An 11,457-nucleotide genomic window follows, 5' to 3' on the forward strand; every position below is an offset into this window, starting at 1 on the left:
GTTTGTTACCGCGCAGCCAAGTGTTGATGGCTAGGCCAGGCAGCAGTTCAAGACTGCAGTGAATGTGTGACTGTTATAGACAGAACAAGGAGAGGCTTTCAGATAGAAGGCATTAACAGTGACTTCTTTAGCCTAATTTGTTGTATTGAATATGTAAAGTATATGAGCAGCATCTCTGTAAACACATATGATGTAGATTTGTATAAAAAAAACTGAGAGAGAGAGAGAGAGAGAGAGAGAGAGAGAGAGAGAGAGAGAGAGAGAGAGAGAGAGAGAGAGAGAGAGAGAGAGAGAGAGAGAGAGAGAGAGAGCGGCAACAGCTCGACGGAGGACAGACAGGCAGGAGGGCACCAACGACCACTCAAAAGAAAGAAAAGGCCAGCAACGAGACAGAACGCCCTCTCGGAGAGAGAGACAGCACCACTATCTCGGCAGGGATTGGAACAACATTACCAGTCCAGGCGTCCTCAGAGCAGCAGTCCACGTCACACGGCAGAGCAGCGCCCTAGGAAGGTGTGTGAATACTGCCGAGGGCGCTTCCACTCAGCCTTGGACTGCCGTGCGAGGGCTGCCGACGAGAGGCAACAGGAGCTGGTGCAGGCAGTGAAGCAGAGTGGCCAGGAAACGTTACTCGCGCTGAGAAACGTTGCTTGGCAGCTTCAGCAGCCTGCTTCACGCCAGAGGCTTGCCGAGCCCCGACCGGTAACCCCTATAGTGCCGCCAGCTTCCCGATTCCCCTGGCCCCTTGCCCCTCACCCCTATGGCTTCCAGTATGGAGGAGCTCCCCAATACTATCCAGCAATGTCACAAGCCGCCCAATAGTGAACTTAAGATAGTGTCGGCCAACGTGAGAGGCTTCCATACGAACATTGGTGAGCTCACTCACAGTGTTATCATTAAGAATAATGTAGATTTAGTGTTCGTGTGTGAGACCTTTCTCGATTCCAAGGTGCCAGATAATTACGCCCGAGTTAAAGGGTATTCGCCCTGGGTAAGGAAAGACCGCTCTACACAAGGCAGGGGCGTGGCCTTCTGCTACAAAGAGACGGTCAGTGCTCAGGTGGTAGAGCCTCCCACGCCCGTGCCCGGGGAACTTGAGCTCCTATCATTAAAAATAACGGACAGTAACGGGAAAGGTCTGTTGTGTGTGGGCTGCTATCGGCCTCCATCGCAGGGAACAGTGTTGCCAGACTACCTGTCAGAAAACTTAGACACTTTCATGACGGCCAGTCAGTGTGACAGTGTAGTAGTGATTGGCGACCTGAACCAGCACACGGTGAGAGACGCTTTTAACTCCCTACTGGTTGTGCACGACATGCATAATTTTGTCTCCTTCCCCACGCACAGGTCTGGGTCATCCCTGGACCCAGTAGTGACGGACCTCCCTCCCCGCACAGTACAGTGTTATCCACTCGACTTTGTGGGCACCTCAGATCACGTGGCTGTCCTCAACAGGATACAATTCAGGACACCACGAGAGGAGAGCTTTACCCGCACCCTCTGGAGGTGGGAGGCCGCCGACTGGGATGCCCTCCGTGCATCCCAGTCTGTGGTCTGAAGACCACAGACTGGGGAGACGTGCTGTATGGCGACGCTAACCAGCAGGTGAGGCGGCTCACCCAGCTGCTCCACGCCACGCTGGGTGCCGCACTCGGACCACAAAACCAAGGCATCAGACCAGCCCTGGTTTGGCCCTGCTTGCCGCTCTGCCTCTGATGCCAAGCACTGAGCCTGGCGTGCTCTTAAGAGACACCCCACTGCCAGGAACAGGTTAAGGCACCGAGAGGCAACAATACACATGAATACCACGCAAACATGGGCAGTGGAGCAGTGGAAAGCTAACCTCAAGAGTAAGCTAAGAGGAGGCCAGGTTGGTTGTAAACAGTGGTGGAGCCTTGTCAAGGACCAGCAGGGTGAGTCGCAGGGCACTTCCATCCCTGCACTCCACCGGGCAGACGGCAGCATTGTCCACACTGCTCGTGACAAAGCGGACCTCCTGGCCAAGCACTTCGCCGAAAAAATGTGCATCCCCGACCCTGGAAGACCATCTCCGCTACTCCCTCAAATCGTGAAAGAAACACTAGAGACAGTGAACACAAATGAAAAGGAAGTGAAAGTGATACTCGCAAACTTGGACGAGAAAAAAGCGGTGGCGCCACAGGACATTAGTCCCCGCGTACTCCGACAGTGTGCTGCGGAGTTGGCGCGCCCACTCGCTTCACTCTTTAACTACTGCCTCAGCAACGCCACATGCCCTGAAATGTGGAAGGGGAGTAGTGTGGTGCCTCTGCACAAGAAAAATGCAAAGACAGAGGCAAAAAACTACAGACCCGTGTCCCTGCTGCCTGTGCTGAGCAAAGTGCTGGAAACTGTTGTGGCCTCGAGAGTCACGCGGCACCTCGAGAGGCACCACCTGCTGAGAAACAGACAGTTTGGGTTCAGGCAGGGGAGGTCGGCGGCAGACCTGCATCTGCTCCTCTCGACGGAGTGGAGTGGGGCCCTGGACCAAGGGAAGACCACGGCTGTCGTGGCTCTTGACATCGAGGGGGCGTTCGATAAAGTGTGGCACGTAGCCCTCACCACAAAGCTCCGTGCTATAGGCGTGGACGGGGCTCTCCTCCAGCTCTTTGAGAATTACTTGAGAGACAGACATCTCAAAGTGATCATCAATAGGCGGGAATCAAATCCACAGCCCATAAGGGCAGGTGTTCCTCAAGGGAGCTGCCTCGGCTCTTTGCTGTGGAATGTGTATGTCAATGATCTGATGCACCTCGTTCCTACCGCGAAGGCGTTTGCAGATGACATAACACTATCCCACAGCTACGGACTGGAGGAGGAAGCTGCAGCCAACCACGACATCAACGCCACCCTGAGCCGTGTTGCAGCCTGGGGAAGGAAGTGGCAAGTAAAGTTTGCCGCTCACAAAACCCAGCAGCTCACTATCAACAGGACAAGTAGAGCCCCGCGCCTCACCTTCAACGGGGAGACACTGACGCCGCGGGATGAGGTAGAGGTGCTGGGGGTCACTTACGACCGTAAGTTGACCTTCAGAACCCACGTGGAGCGACTCGCCAGAGAGGCCTCAGGGAAGGTGGCATCCCTGAGGAGAATCTAATACCTCCTTGACGCCAAGGGACTGGAGTTACTTTACAAGGCGCAGGTCCGCTCCTCCTTGGAGTACGCGTGCCTGGCCTGGTGCGGCGCGGCAAACAAACACCTAGCTCTCCTGGACAAGGTGCAGGACCGAGCGTTGAGGCTCATCAGGAACAGTGGGCTCGGCCTTCAGCCTGCACTGCACACCCTCCAGCACCGACGAGACTTGGCGGGCCTCACCGTCATGTTCAAGGTGCAACAGCAACGGGTGCCGCACCTACAGGCTCTCCGGCAGCCTGCCCGACATGCCGAAGTCACCAGCAGAGCTGTCACACGTGCCCCTGGGGAGCTGCACCAGCCCCGGTGCAGAACGTGGCACCATCAAAGACAGTTTCTTAACACATACATTGGCTGGTGGAACGAGTTTGTTACCGTGCAGCCAAGTGTTGAGGGCTGGACCAGGCAGCAGTTCAAGACTGCAGTGAATGTGTGGTTGCAACAGACAAACAGAGAGAGGCTTTCAGATAGAAGGCATTAACAGTGACTTCTTTAGACTAAATTGTTGTATGAAATATGTAAAGTATATGTACAGCAACTCTGTAAACACATATCATGTAGATTTGTATAAAAAAAAAAAAAAGAGAGAGAGAGAGAGAAACAGAGAGACACAGAGAGAGAGAGAGAGACACAGAGAGAGAGAGAGACACAGAGAGAGACATAGAGAGAGAGAGAGAGAGAGAGAGAGAGAGAGAGAGAGAGAGAGAGAGAGAGAGAGAGAGAGAGAGAGAGAGAGAGAGAGAGAGAGAGAGAGAGGAATGGAGGCGCTGTTCTTCAGAGTGGTAATAAATGACAGCACAGGACTCCTCCTGTGTGTCATGTACCGTCCCCCAAGGCAAGGACGTTCAGCGCTGGATTTTCTGACGGAGGAATTGGACACTATGCTACAGCGGCACAAGTGTTCCCACGTCATGATTCTGGGGGATCTAAACTTCCACCTGGAGCAGGATGCCTTTAACAGCCTCCTGATGGTGCAGGGTTTGACGAACCACGTGTCCTTCCCTACACATGAGAGGGGAGGGTCGCTGGATCCTGTGCTAACAGATCTTCCTGACTCCAGCATCGTCTGCCATCAACTGGGGACGGTGGGCACCTCCGACCACCATGCCGTGCTGGCACGAGTCAAGCTGGATATAGCGAGGGAGGCCGCCGCCCCGCGCACTATCTGGCTGTGGGAGCAGGCTGACTGGGCATCCCTGAGACACGACATCGTTCGCTTGGACTGGGACGCCCTACTGATAGGCAACGCGGAGGAAAAGGCCCGTGCCCTCACCACCAAGCTCCTTGCCCTCCAGCAGCAACACGTCCCCAGCAAAAGGTACCTCGTTAGGCCTAATGACCCTGCTTGGTTTGGTTACCGATGCTGAGCGGCCGCTGAGGCTAAACACGAAGCCTGGGTGAGGTACAAACGTCGTCCAACACACTACAACTGGGCCCAACACCGTGTGGCGTGTAGACGGGTGACAGCTACCTGCAGGTGGGCGAGACGGCAGCAGCGAGAGGACCTGAGGCAAAAGCTCTGTGGCTCAGGGGTTGGCCACAAGACCTGGTGGAGGCTTGTCAAGGAGCAGCAAGGAACAGGCCGCCGCGACACTGTTCCTCCACTAACAAGGCCGGACGGGACAACAGCCACCAGCAGTGAGGACAAGGCTTCTCTACTCGCTGATTTTTTCGCAGAGAAGATGTCAGTCACTGATCCGGGTAGACGTCCACCTCACCTCCCTCAGGAAACAGACCACACCGTCGCCGATGTTCAGGTGACACGTGAACAGGTAGAGCGGCTGATGAGGGAAGTAGAGGAGAACAAAGCCACCGGCCCGGACGACATCAGCCCGCGGCTCCTCAAACGTTGCGCCAGTGAGCTGTCAGGTCCTCTCACCAGCGTCTTCAGGGCCTGCCTGATGGAGCACAGGTGGCCCTCTATATGGAAGGAGGCGCGAGTGGTACCAGCCCACAAGAAGAACTCAAAGTCTGAGCCCAGCAACTACAGACCCATCTCGCTGCTCTCCGTGGTGGGCAAGTTGCTGGAGCATGTGGTGGCAGGTGTCATCTGTCATCACCTGAGTGAGCACCGCCTCCTCTCAGACAGACAGTTCGGCTTCCGGCCTGGCCGCTCAACAGCGGACCTCCTCACCCTCCTCTACCAAGGCTGGCAGGATGCCCTGGACGAAGGTCTGGATACTCTTGTGGTGGCCCTGGACATTGCTGGGGCCTTTGATAGGGTCTGGCACGCGGGGTTTGTAAAAAAGCTTTGCGCCAAGAGTATCCAGGGCAACCTCCTTGCACTGCTCGAGGACTACCTCCAGGGGAGAACCCTCCGGGTAGTCATCAATGGACAGGCATCCCAGCCGTTACCTATACAGGCCTCAGTTCCACAGGGTTCAGTATTGGGCCCGATCCTGTGGAACATATACATTGATGACCTCCTGCGGCAAATCCGACTCTGCTTGCATACGCCGACGACTGCAATCTCTCCCGCTCCTACTGCCGCTCCGACAGTCAGTGAGCCGTTAGAGAGCTAAATAGGCAGCTCAGGCTGGTGATGGAGTGGGGAGAGGCGTGGCAAGTCAGCTTCGCTCCAGAAAAGACGCAGGCCATGGTCATCTCACGGTCCCCAGCTGCCTCCCCAGCCGTCTCAGGCTGTCTGATTTTTGGAGGCCAGACACTTCCCCTCCAGGAACACGTCAAGTTGCTGGGAGTGACAGTGGACTGTGGCCTGCGCTTTGACCGCCATGTTGCTGCTGTTGCCCACCAGGTCTCCCAGCGAGTCTCTGCACTGCGTCGGATGTCAGGAAACCTCGACTCCCGGGGCATCCTCACACTGTACAAGGCTCAGATACGGCCTTGTATGGAGTACAGTGCCTTGTCCTGGATGTCGAGTGCCCCCACCCACTTGCAGAGACTGGATGCTGTGCAACGCCGTGCCCTGCGCTTGGTGGGGATGGACGGACAGCAGCAGCAGCAGCAGCAGCAGCAGCAGCAGCAGGAGGAGCAGACCGGAGTCACGTCGCTGGAGCATCGGCGGGACGTGTCGGCCCTGGTGGTCCAGCACAAGGCCCGGGTTCTGGAGGTCCCTCATCTCAGCTCGATAAGGCTCCTACCACGAGCTGTCCAGAGGGAGTCCAGGACCACCACCTCCAATGACATGCTGGTGCAAGTGCCTCGATCTTACTCGAGGCAGCACCAGCGCTCTTACACAGCTAGAACCTCCAGACTGTGGAATGTGTTTACGGCAGCCACGAGTGATACACAGACAATGACACTCCAGCAAGTGAAAGTGGCTGCACACAGGTGGCGTAAAACACAACCCCCCACACTAGTGCTGTGTTAATCATGTCTATATATATATAGTAGGATGAGTTCACTTTTTGTATATATTTTCTTCTTTATATTTAAGTATAGGCTTTTCAAATAACAGCATAAAAAACGTGTTGTTTTAAGCCTGATGTAAATTTTGTTTAAATAAAAAAAAAAAAAGAGAGAGAGAGAGAGAGAGAGAGAGAGAGAGAGAGAGAGAGAGAGAGAGAGAGAGAGAGAGAGAGAGAGAGAGAGAGAGAGAGAGAGAGAGAGAGAGAGAGAGAGAGAGAGAGAGAGAGAGAGAGAGAGAGAGAGAGAGAGAGAGAGAGAGAGAGAGAGAGAGAGAGAGAGAGAGAGAGAGAGAGAGAGAGAGACAGACAGATAGACAGACAGACAGACAAAGAGAGAGAGAGAGAGAGAGAGAGAGAGAGAGAGAGAGAGAGAGAGAGAGAGAGAGAGAGAGAGAGAGAGAGAGAGAGAGAGAGAGAGAGAGAGAGAGAGAGAGAGAGAGAGAGAGAGAGAGAGAGAGAGAGACAGACAGATAGACAGACAGACAGACAAAGAGAGAGAGAGAGAGAGAGAGAGAGAGAGAGAGAGAGAGAGAGAGAGAGAGAGAGAGAGAGAGAGAGAGAGAGAGAGAGAGAGAGAGAGAGAGAGAGAGAGAGAGAGAGAGAGAGAGAGAGAGAGAGAGAGAGAGAGAGAGAGAGAGAGAGAGAGAGAGAGAGAGAGAGAGAGAGAGAGAGAGAGAGAGAGAGAGAGAGAGAGAGAGAGAGAGAGAGAGAGAGAGAGAGAGAGAGAGAGAGAGAGAGAGAGAGAGAGAGAGAGAGAGAGAGAGAGAGAGAGAGAGAGAGAGAGAGAGAGAGAGAGAGAGAGAGAGAGAGAGAGAGAGAGAGAGAGAGAGAGAGAGAGAGAGAGAGAGACCAGAGCTGTCACACGTGCCCCTGGGGAGCTGCACCAGCCCAGGTGCAGAACGTGGCACCATCAAAGACAGTTTCTGAACACATACATTGGCTGGTGGAACGAGTTTGTTACCGTGCAGCCAAGCGTTGACGGCTGGACCAGGCAGCAGTTCAAGACTGCAGTGAATGTGTGGTTGCAACAGACAAACAGAGAGAGGCTTTCAGATAGAAGGCATTAACAGTGACTTCTTTAGCCTAAATTGTTTTATGAAATATGTAAAGTATATGTACACAACTCTGTAAACACATATCATGTAGATTTGTATAAATAAATAAAAAAGAGAGAGAGAGAGAGAGAGAGAGAGAGAGAGAGAGAGAGAGAGAGAGAGAGAGAGAGAGAGAGAGAGAGAGAGAGAGAGAGAGAGAGAGAGAGAGAGAGAGAGAGAGAGAGAGAGAGAGAGAGAGAGAGAGAGAGAGAGAGAGAGAGAGAGAGAGAGAGAGAGAGAGAGAGAGAGAGAGAGAGAGAGAGAGAGAGAGAGAGAGAGAGAGAGAGAGAGAGAGAGAGAGAGAGAGAGAGAGAGAGAGAGAGAGAGAGAGAGAGAGAGAGAGAGAGAGAGAGAGAGAGAGAGAGAGAGAGAGAGAGAGAGAGAGAGAGAGAGAGAGAGAGAGAGAGAGAGAGAGAGAGAGAGAGAGAGAGAGAGAGAGAGAGAGAGAGAGAGAGAGAGAGAGAGAGAGAGAGAGAGAGAGAGAGAGAGAGAGAGAGAGAGAGAGAGAGAGAGAGAGAGAGAGAGAGAGAGAGAGAGAGAGAGAGAGAGAGAGAGAGAGAGAGAGAGAGAGAGAGAGAGAGAGAGAGAGAGAGAGAGAGAGAGAGAGAGAGAGAGAGAAACAGGCAGAGAGAGAGAGAGAGAGAGAGAGAGAGAGACCCAGCGGAACAATTCCTTGCACCGAGCTGCGTGCAAAGCAATGACGCTAGCAGCGAAATGGGCCAAGGGAAGATGGGAGGACAACAGCAAGAGGATGTTGTCTTCCAACCAGCTGGACTCAAAGCGATGGTGGAGCTTGGTGAATGAGAAGCAGGGCGTCACTTCCCACGAACGTGTCCCGGCTCTCAATAAGCCGTGTGGGAACCTGGCCGTCACCAGCAAAGAAAAGGCAGACCCGCTTGCTCAGGTGTTCAGTGAGAAGATGAGAACGCCAGAACCTGACAGACAGCCACCACCTCTCCCACGCCTTGCTGCCTCAACCATAGAGAGTGTGGTCATCACGGAGGCCGCTGTTAGGGGGTACCTGAAGGAGGTCAACGTCAGGAAGGCCTCAGGTCCTGACGGAGTAAGCCCTCACCTCCTCAAACACTGTGCGGATGAGCTCACCACGCCTCTCCTGTTGATCTTCCGCCAGTGTCTGGTGTCCAGGGTGTGGCCGTCTCAGTGGAAAGAGGCAAGGGTCACACCCGTCCATAAGAAGAAGGAGAAGTCGGAGCCGAACAACTACCGTCCCATCTCTCTCCTGCCGGTGATCAGTAAGATCTTCGAGAGGGTCATCGGAGAGCAGGTGACGAGGTTCCTGAAAGAGCAACACCTTCACTCACCCAGGCAGTTCGGCTTCAGGAAAGGACGCTCCACCTCAGATTTGCTCCTTCTTCTCTCCAGATTGCCCTGGACATCGCCGGGGCCTTCGACACTGTGTGGCATCGGGGACTTCTGGCAAAGTTGGAGCAGCTGGGCATCACCGGGGACCTGCTGCACCTGCTCTCCAGCTACCTGACGGACAGGAGTCTCCGTGTTGTGGTTAACGGCCACACCTCCGCCAGCTTTCCTGTAGAGGCCTCTGTTTCACAGGGGTCAGTTCTGGGACCTATACTGTGGAACATTTACTTCAATGACCTCCTGCAGAGTGTTCCTTCAGCCAGTGCGTACGCAGACGACTGCACCCTCTCTTTGACCTACGAGAGAGGGGAGGCGCGGGCCGCAGTGCAGTCTGCTAACGCACTGCTCTCAGACATCATGGCCTGGGGCGACCGGTGGCAAGTCAAGTTTGCCCCCGAAAAGACTCAGGCCATGGTGGTATCCCGCTCTCACGAGGACGCGCGTGAGGTGCGTGGAAGGGTGAAGATGGGAGACAACAACAACAACAACATCCCTCTACAGGACAGCGTAAACATCCTTGGCGTGGAGGTGGACTCGCGGCTGCTCTTCGACCGTCACCTCGAGGACGTGGCCCGAAAAGCCTTTCAGAAGGTGACACTGTTGAGTCGTCTGAGGCACCTCCTTGACTCTGATGGCCTCCTGACCCTGTACAAGGCTCAGGTCAGGCCCATCATGGAGTACGCGCCGCTCACGTGGATGTCCAGTGCCCGATGTCATCTCAACTTGCTGGACAAAGTGCAAAGGAGGGCAGAGCGCCTCATCAGTGGCGCCAGACAGACGCAGCCTCGCCAGCAACCATGGCGGCAGGGACAACAGCAGCAGCAGCAGCAGATACAGGAGGACTGGCCGGTGCTGAGGGACACTCTGGATCATCGCCGGAAAGTTGCAGCGCTGACAGTGCTTCATAAGGCGCAGATCCAGAATGTTCCTCACCTAGCAGACCTGAAGGCTACCTGAAGGAGATCTGAGCGCAACACGAGAACGGTATTGAGCAACGATCTCCTCTTGGAGGTGCCAGGGTCTCGCTCCAGCACCCACCAACGGGCATTCTCCTCCGCCACTGTAGTGTGGTGGAACACCCTCACGGCTGTGGTGGACGTACGACGTCTGTCCACACAGCAGATGAAAGTGTCCACACACAAGTGGTTACGGCTTCAGACTCTCAACCCTCCATAAGAAAAACACAAAAATATGGTTGTGTCTGACCTCCGGTGACCTTGGCACATAGATGCATATGATCTCTAATGCTTTAAAATAGTTATACACGACAAAGATAACTTTAGCAGAGGCCACAGTGAACATGTGTACTTAATAGTTTAAATAAAGAGAGAGAGAGAGAGAGAGAGAGAGAGAGAGAGAGAGAGAGAGAGAGAGAGAGAGAGAGAGAGAGAGAGAGAGAGAGAGAGAGAGAGAGAGAGAGAGAGAGAGAGAGAGAGAGAGAGAGAGAGAGAGAGAGAGAGAGAGAGAGAGAGAGAGAGAGAGAGAGAGAGAGAGAGAGAGAGAGAGAGAGAGAGAGAGAGAGAGAGAGAGAGAGAGAGAGAGAGAGAGAGAGAGAGAGAGAGAGAGAGAGAGAGAGAGAGAGAGAGGAAATTAAATATGAATTTCCATACCTTCGCTCCAGAGTTTTTTGCAGGCCCTCTATGGTATCTACCCCAACCACCATGATATCTCCCAGACGCATGTAAAGCTGGGATCCTGAATTTCTGAAGAAGTCTACAAAGTCAGCACCCCACGCCATTATTGTCACCCTGTGGAAATAATTTGCCATAAATGGTGAATGATTCAATATTTTCTTTTTACAGAAACCTCTGTTTGCTAATAATTGAGTATGTAACAATATATGTACGTATAGGAAAATGGCATGAAAATAATTACGTATCTGTAGATTTTACAAGTTCTTCAATAGATTCAGGTCTCAAAGGGTATCTAGGTAGAGTAAGAGCAGCAATAAGGGAGCCCTGGTAAGCTGCCACAATTACTAATGCAGAGAAGAGCCATGTTGTCATAAGAATCCGACTTGATTTCTTTTGAGGAAGCTTTTTGAAACACTTTGGGCCAGCAGGGTTGCGACTGTTATTTGTACAGATTCATAGAAATGTGTTGATGCAATGTTGCCATCATTTTCTTCGTATCGCAATATCTGTGTGTATATATATATATATATATATATATATATATATATATATATATATATATATATATATATATATATATATATATATATATATATATATATATATATATATATATATATATATATATATATATATATATATATATATATATATATATATATATATATATATATATATATATATATATATATATATATATATATATATATATATATATATATATATATATATATATATATATCCGCGACGGTTCATGGGCCTACTCCACATGAACAAGGAACTGTGTAACTTTGAAGAAGTGTCGCGGCTTACCCTAACCTGCAGGCTTGC

The 11,457-nt window shown here is 52.4% G+C and overlaps 1 long non-coding RNA gene across 1 annotated transcript in view; it reads right to left on the reverse strand.

The window, feature by feature from the left end:
• LOC135113919 (uncharacterized) overlaps positions 1-11,120 on the reverse strand; it is a 22,712-nt gene extending 11,592 nt beyond the window's left edge. Inside the window, exon 1 of the long non-coding RNA XR_010275118.1 lies at positions 10,603-11,120. This is a non-coding gene — a long non-coding RNA (uncharacterized LOC135113919). The remainder of the gene's footprint in view (positions 1-10,602) is intronic.
• Between the last annotated feature and the right edge of the window lie 337 nt (positions 11,121-11,457).

This window comes from Scylla paramamosain, chromosome 26, assembly GCF_035594125.1.
Source record: "Scylla paramamosain isolate STU-SP2022 chromosome 26, ASM3559412v1, whole genome shotgun sequence".
NCBI classification, from domain to species: domain Eukaryota; kingdom Metazoa; phylum Arthropoda; class Malacostraca; order Decapoda; family Portunidae; genus Scylla; species Scylla paramamosain.